Genomic DNA, 6,727 nt, shown 5'->3' with positions numbered 1-6,727 from the left:
CGCCCCCCACCTGGGAAGGGGCATTACACCTTCCAGGGGTAGGGCTAAGGAGGAAATTGTCAGTGGCTGAGTCCGAGGCTCACAGCCAGAGGGCAGGTGGGATCCAGGGCTGGGCCTGGGAGGACAGTGTGTGCCCCCTCCCCAGACTCCCCACCCCCAGCCAGGCCAGGACCATCTTCAAAGCACTTTCACGCCCAACTGTTCCCTGCTGTGGGCACCACATTCTCCATGGGACTAGATTTTATGGGAGGGGAAGGGGCTGTGGGTAGGCAGGTTCCAGGTTGCTAGACCACAGATCAGCATGGTAGGAACCTGCGCTGGGGCTGGTGGTGGGGAAGGGACCGCCCTGAGGCAGTGACAATTAGCCCAGCCCCGTCTCTGGGCACAGATAAAGGGACACAGAAGGGCACAGCTGGCCAGCCTGCTCTTCCCCATCTCTGCCTGGTTTTTGCAGAAGAGTCAACAGATACATCAGAGAGGGCCAGCGAGCTGCCCACAGGGGCCCTAGCTCCCATCACTCCAGGAGGCAGTCCCTGCAAGTAACACGGTGGGCAGGTCTCTGAGGACCTCAGAGTGGGCCTCCAGGAAAACCTGGGTGCCTGAGCTGGAGGCAGGCTGCAAGTAAGGGCCAAGCTGTACCCCTGCCCAGAAAACCTTCCTGCCCCAGAACCCAGCCTTCTGCAGACAGGTCTCCCAGGGCGTCATCCCCCTGGCTCCCGAGGCCTGCTCTTACTGACTCACTTGCTGCTCTGCCCCCAGCAGATCTGCCCCAGGGGAGCAGGTGAAAAGCCACAGCCTGCTAAGATGCTGCACAGGGGAGATTGGGGCAGAAAGGTGGGGAGAAGTTTCTGACTTTTAAGATTCTCCAAATCCAGGAAGTCGTCACGCTGTGCTTTGGAATGGTAGAAGCTCATTTATGCAAAATAATAACAAATGTTACACAAACTGTCAAAATAAAAAAAATACCTTTTCTGAGGGGGAGGAGGTCCCCAGCCTGCCGCTGGATGGGGAAGGGGGTTAGCACCATTAGGGCGCAGGAAGCGGGGGCTCCACCACAGCCTGTGGTGGGCACTGAGGTCTGTTGGTCGGTCTGTGCATCCTGATGCGGTCAGCGGCGGGCAGCTCGCTGATGGCCTCGGGAGGGGGTGCCGTGGCTGGGCGGAGGGCATGAGTGGCAGCACTGGGTGCGGAGAGTGGGCAGCTGGTAACGGCCCAGCAGGCGCAGTGTCTCGCAGAATCCGAATGACAGGCGGTCCTGCTCACAGCCTGGAGAAGGGGGCAGGGGGGCAGCAGTGGTTTGGGGTATACAGAACCTGGCTCCCCACACCAGTCACCTTAAGGAGGCTCCAGCAGCTCCCTGCCATGCAGAGGGCTCTGGTTTCTGGAGGGGCTCCCGAACCGGAGTTGCACGTCTCCAGCTGTGGCTGTCTCTGTCCTACCTTCCCATGGCTGACCCCCAAGATTGGAGAACAGGCACTGGTGGGCTGAGGTTTCTGGAGGAAAGGTCCTGAGACCCGACCCTGACCCCCTCACATGCCCGCAGAAGAGCCTGACCAGGGCAATGCCCTGCCACCCCATCTCCATCCTTGCTCAGCCTTGGAATCCCCTGACGGAGCCTGGCACAGAACTGCAGTCCTGGGGGCTGCTGCCAGCCTGCAGTGGCCTCTGCCCCCACTCCCGGCACCTGCCCCTTCTCCAGTGCACCTGTCCTACCAGGCCTCTGTGACCCCTCCAGCCACGGGGGCTGCACTCAGCCTCGGCTTTGGGGTCACAGGGTCCCATCTCCCAGGCCAGCCTTCCACTTCTCAGGGAGGTCACGAAGCCTCCAAAGACTGGAACCTTGCAGCCTGTCAGCGGAAACCAAGGGCTGAGGCTTGTCAGGGCTGAGGCTCGGCTGGGCCCTCCTGCCTGTGGCTATTGGAGCTATTTTGGGAAGTGGCTTTTTTCCAGCCTCCTGGCCTTGCTCCTGATGCTGCTGCCGCTGCTGACAACCCCCAGCTGCCGCCCGGGCCCTGCTCATTCCAGCAGACCTCCTGGGGGAGGAGGAGCAGGACAGGAGCAGCCAGCCCTGGGCCTGGGCAATCCTCCAGGCCCTGCAGAGGGCACGAGGCAGCAGGCAGGCTCCTCCAGACCAGCTCTGGGCAGAGCTCCAGAGCGCACATCTGCAGGCTGCATTCTGCTTGCCCAGGGTGACCTCACATGAGCTGCCTCACCTCTCGGGCCTCGGTCCCCTCCTCTGTCAACCCCACCTCCGCAGCAAACGGATGCGGCCATGCTGGGTCATTGCAGTGACCACACACTCTGGAGTTTCCAGGCTTTCCAAATATCCGCCACACTGTCCCACACACCAGCAAAACATCCTGGGAATTCCAGGACTCAAGGTGCAAGACACTTTCCTGCATCCCCTTCACTGTCCACTGGTGGCAGAAAACTCACTTAAGACAGCTTCTAGTTCAGCCACCTAAGCAGCCCCACCCTCCACCCACTCACACCCACCCCTGGAGACCCTGCAAGCCCAGAGCCTTGTAGGCGATCATCCCTGGTTCTGGGCCCCCAGGCGCCTCAGTTCCTGTTCTCTGCCCCATCTGGTCATCACCACCTGGGATGGTAACACCCGCTCCCTGTAGCCAGCCTAGCCCTGACAAGCAAGAGATGTGATGCTAACAGCCAGCTCAGGCGACACACCAGGAGCACTCTGAGACGCTGGCTGGGTGTGTGCTGAGGACAGGCAGGGCAGGGTGGGGGCACTGCCTCTGGGCCTTGAGGTAATGGGATTTGAGGCAGGAAGGCCACCTCTGCCAGAGGCAGGGTAGTGAGGCACGGCAGGGGCCACTCCGAGCCTGAATGAGGGCTGTCCAGGAGCAGACAGAGAAGGCTACGCTTGACAAGGGGAGAGGCAGACCCGGGAGACTGCAGAGGGCCCCGAATGCCAGCTTGAGTGCCTTGGCTGCCAACTCTGTCCAAGGGGCAGGGGGCAGACAGCCATTAGCACAGGGGGCCCCACCTCTTCCCGCCACAGTTTCTGGGTGCCCTAGACTGCTAAGGGCGGCCCCAGGCCCTCTTCCTGACCTTGCAATTGGGGATGACAGTGGCTTTGGGGAAGGGGAAAAAGCTGCCTTCCCTGAGCACCACCTGGATGCCCACACAGTGTGGGGCGCTTTGTGCCCAGACCTCATTTATGCAAGGATGGTGCTTGACAGCCTCGTGATTCGGCACAGGAAGGCCCTGACAGGGAAATGGAGCCCAAGGCCACACAGCTGGCCAGGGGCACCCAGGTGAGACTCCAGGGCCACGGTTTCCTGCACTTAGCACTGCTGGGAGCAGCTGGAGCTGCAGGAAGGGGGAGGGGGAGAGAGAGAGAGTGTGTGTGTGTGTGTGTCTGTGTGTGTCTCAGAGGCAGAGGGATCAGAAGAGTGTGTGTGTGTGTGTGTGTGTGTGTGTGTGTGTGTGTGTGCACGCGTGTGTGTGTGGTATGTGTCAGCAGCAGGGTGGTCAAGGTGTCCAGACCACTTTGACCCAGGCCCTTCTGCCAGGACACTGCTGGTCAGGAAACCCCCCGCTGCTGGGACTAGCAGGACCCTGGGAGGGAAGCCCTCCCTGTGGTTCCACTGCTCACTCTAGGCAGCCCTCTGGCCAGGGAATGGGCAGGCCAGGGCTGGGGACCCGGACTCACCCAGGCCCAGCTTTCACACAGCCTCAGGGACATCCCTGGCCTCACTATGGGAAGACTGAGACCCAGAGGGAAAGGGCTTACGCAGGTTCACACAGCAGCTCAGGGGCCAGGGCCGCCCCCTCTCCACCCCTGAGGCCAGACATCTGCCAGCAGGATATCGTGTGGCTGGGACCCCCAGGCTGACTCCTAGCACAGCCCAGGCTCCAGCATGGCATCCTGTGGCCTCAGGATTCTCAGTGGCCATGTGGCTCCTGAGCCCAGGTTGCAGTTGGAGCCAGCCAGTGCCATGGGCATGATGGTTTGACAATCCCACTCCCCATCACCCTGCCCACCCCGCCTCACTTTAGCAGAGAGCCAGGGGTTCGTGGACTCACAGGGTGCCTGGATGGGCTCACGGTCCTTGGTGCCACACGGCCGGGAGCTCTCAGGCCAGGCCTCATGGCCACACTGGTCACTGTCTTCCTCAGGCAGCCCCGTCTGGGTATTGACACACTTGACAAGGCACCGCTGGATGCCCTGCCACAGGGGGCTGAGCACTGCGGGGGGTGGGGAGAAAGGAGTGTTTCCCTGAGCCACCTTAGCTGCGGGAGCAGCGACACCTCCTCTGGGAAGCCATCCCTGTACCCTGTGCCTGACTGGCCTGCCCTTGCTCCCAGCCCCGCCCTCAGTGTCACCTGGGAGGGCCTGGTCCCATGCCTAGAGCCCACTCGGTGCTCAAACCCCACTCGCACTATGGGATCAGTTCCTGTCAGTGGGGAGGGGTATGAAAACAGTGGGGACAGCCCTCGAGGCTGCAGGGCAGCGAGCCCCTCTCACAGGACATGCCTGAGAGGCCTGGGCAGAGCCCCGGGATGGAGCCTTAATGCAGCAGCAGGCAGAGACGTGGGCGAGACACCGCTGTGCCGGAGGGATGGGGCAGAGGACCTGTCCAGCCCACAGGCAGGAGCGGAGGAGACAGGTTTCACAGCCGGGGCCCAGCCCACCAGGCTTAGTTGTTATCAGGTGCGGGTCTGAAAGCCCTGAACATGCGCCGAATCTGTGCCAGTGTTGTGCTGTGCCCACTGAGTCTGTACCCAGCCCTGTGCTCCATCCCGTTACTTCATTTAATCCTCCTGACCCTCCTCTCCCAAGCTGTCCCCGTTCTACAGATAAGAAAACAGTGACCCAGCAAGGCAAAGCAACCTGCCCAGAGTCACTCAGCAGCCAGTGGGACAAAGACTCAAACCCTGACCCAGCTGACTCCTGGGCCCGGCTCAGGGCCCACAGCTGAGATTTCTGAAACCCTTCATTCCAAACAGACCCGGCAGAAGGCGTCCTGCCCACCCGAGGCTCCTCTTCTGCCCCCTTCTGCCGCTGGCCTTTGCCAGGCTCCCTGATCGCCCCAAGCTCGTCATTCCTGCCTCAGACTTCACACCTACTGTCCCCTTTATCCCTGTCCTTGGCATCACTGACACCTCCCTCGGGTCTCAACTCGAGGCCCCTCCTGGAAAGGCCTTCCCTGACCTCACAGCACACGTGCCCTTTCCTTGTCTATTTCTCCCTGGCAGGCTGTGAGCACCAGCAGGGCGGGACCTCGTCCAGTCACTGCTGCACGAGCAGTGGCCAGAGACAGCCTGGCTCTCAGCCACACTCAATAGCTGCTTCACCCAATCCAGGACCGACCAGGTGCCGCCAAGCCCTTGCTCCCTGCTCCTCCACACAGCCCAGCTCACCTGGCCCCAGGGCCCCACCACCCACTGCGTGCAGGGGTGAGTGTTACAGGGCCGCGTGGCGTTGGGTCTCAGTGCCTCCTCGCAGAGGCCTGGCTCCCGGCAGGTCACCAGAGGCGCTGTTTACCACCGCAACAGGCCTCAGAGCACTGGGGTGCAGGGAAGGAGTCAGGGCACAGCCAGGGTCTGAGGAAGCCCCCCCTCCCAACTGGACCCCCAGGCCTCACCTCCCTCCAGGAAGAGGTGTAGCAGCTAAGGCAGGGCTTGGCTGGCCCCGGCTGACGATGGGTCGCAGTGGCCGGAGGTCCCATGTGTCCACACACTGCACATCCCACACTGAGGAGCCACAACTGCAGCTGCAGGAGCACTGGGGACGGAGAGACGTGTATGGACACCCCCCACGTGCAGGCCCACACGTGCGACCCCATGAGGCATGTGGCAGGGAAGGCATCAGGCCCACGCTCCAGCCCGAGGCAAATCCCTGAAGAGCCCCAGCGGGAGGCCAAGACTGGCAGGCGCCAGGCAAAACGGTCCAGAGGCTGCCATGCGTAGGGACAGACGGAGAAAGGGAGGAACAAAGGCAAGCTGGTGAAAGACAAGTCCAGATGGGGTCAGAAATACAGAGAGGAGGAGACAGGTCAAGCCAGACAAAAATGAAGACTCCCAGGAGATTCAGATCCAGTGCCATCAGGTGCCCAGACGTGCAGCCCGGAGCCCTCCCCTGCTGCTCTCGGAACACAGGCCTTGGGGTAACCCAGGGCTCCACCCCGTGCCCTGGGGCTTCCTGCTCTGGCTCCATCCTCACACACCTTACTCCAGTTGCCCAAGTGCCAGATGGCACAGGGCCGCAGGTGGCAGCAGCAGGCAGGCTGGGGCCGGTCAGCAGAGGTGCAGTCCTCATCCCGGCCAGAGCTACAGCGCACTGGCCTCCAGACGGCACCCAGGCTACAGGTGATGGGGCACTGCAGGGCACGGACCCATGAAAGCCAGGCAGACCCCATCCCCGCCAGGCCCCCACAGCCAGGAACTACCCACCTTGCCTGGCGAGACCTCAGCAAGACAGGCCCCTCTTCTGGGCCTGTTTTCTTATTTGCAAAATAGACTCCTCCGCCCACCTCCCAGGAAGACCGTGAGAATAAGAAGTCAACCCCACCCCCCAGCAACCAACTGACCCTGCCCACAAAGGACAAAGGGCCTGTGTTGCAGTGTCACTGGTGCAGAGGCGGGGGAAGGCGACTCTGCAGGCACCCCTGACCAGCTATCCTGACCAGCCTGCGCCTTTCCACACCCAAATTAGGGATCTGAACAGAAGCTTGCTTCTCCTGCAGTGACCATCTGGGGACCC

At 61.9% G+C, this 6,727-nt stretch overlaps 1 pseudogene; it reads right to left on the bottom strand.

Moving 5' to 3' along the window:
* Nucleotides 1–983: 983 nt before the first annotated feature.
* Nucleotides 984–6,344, bottom strand: LOC116547058 (annotated as a pseudogene).
* Nucleotides 6,345–6,727: the final 383 nt, after the last annotated feature.

The sequence above is a fragment of the Sapajus apella genome, unplaced genomic scaffold (assembly GCF_009761245.1).
Source record: "Sapajus apella isolate SASKATOON/1434 unplaced genomic scaffold, GSC_monkey_1.0 scaffold1973, whole genome shotgun sequence".
Taxonomy (NCBI): Eukaryota; Metazoa; Chordata; class Mammalia; order Primates; family Cebidae; genus Sapajus; species Sapajus apella.
Note: the sequence above shows the minus strand (reverse complement) of the source record. Positions and strands in the feature narration are given on the sequence as shown.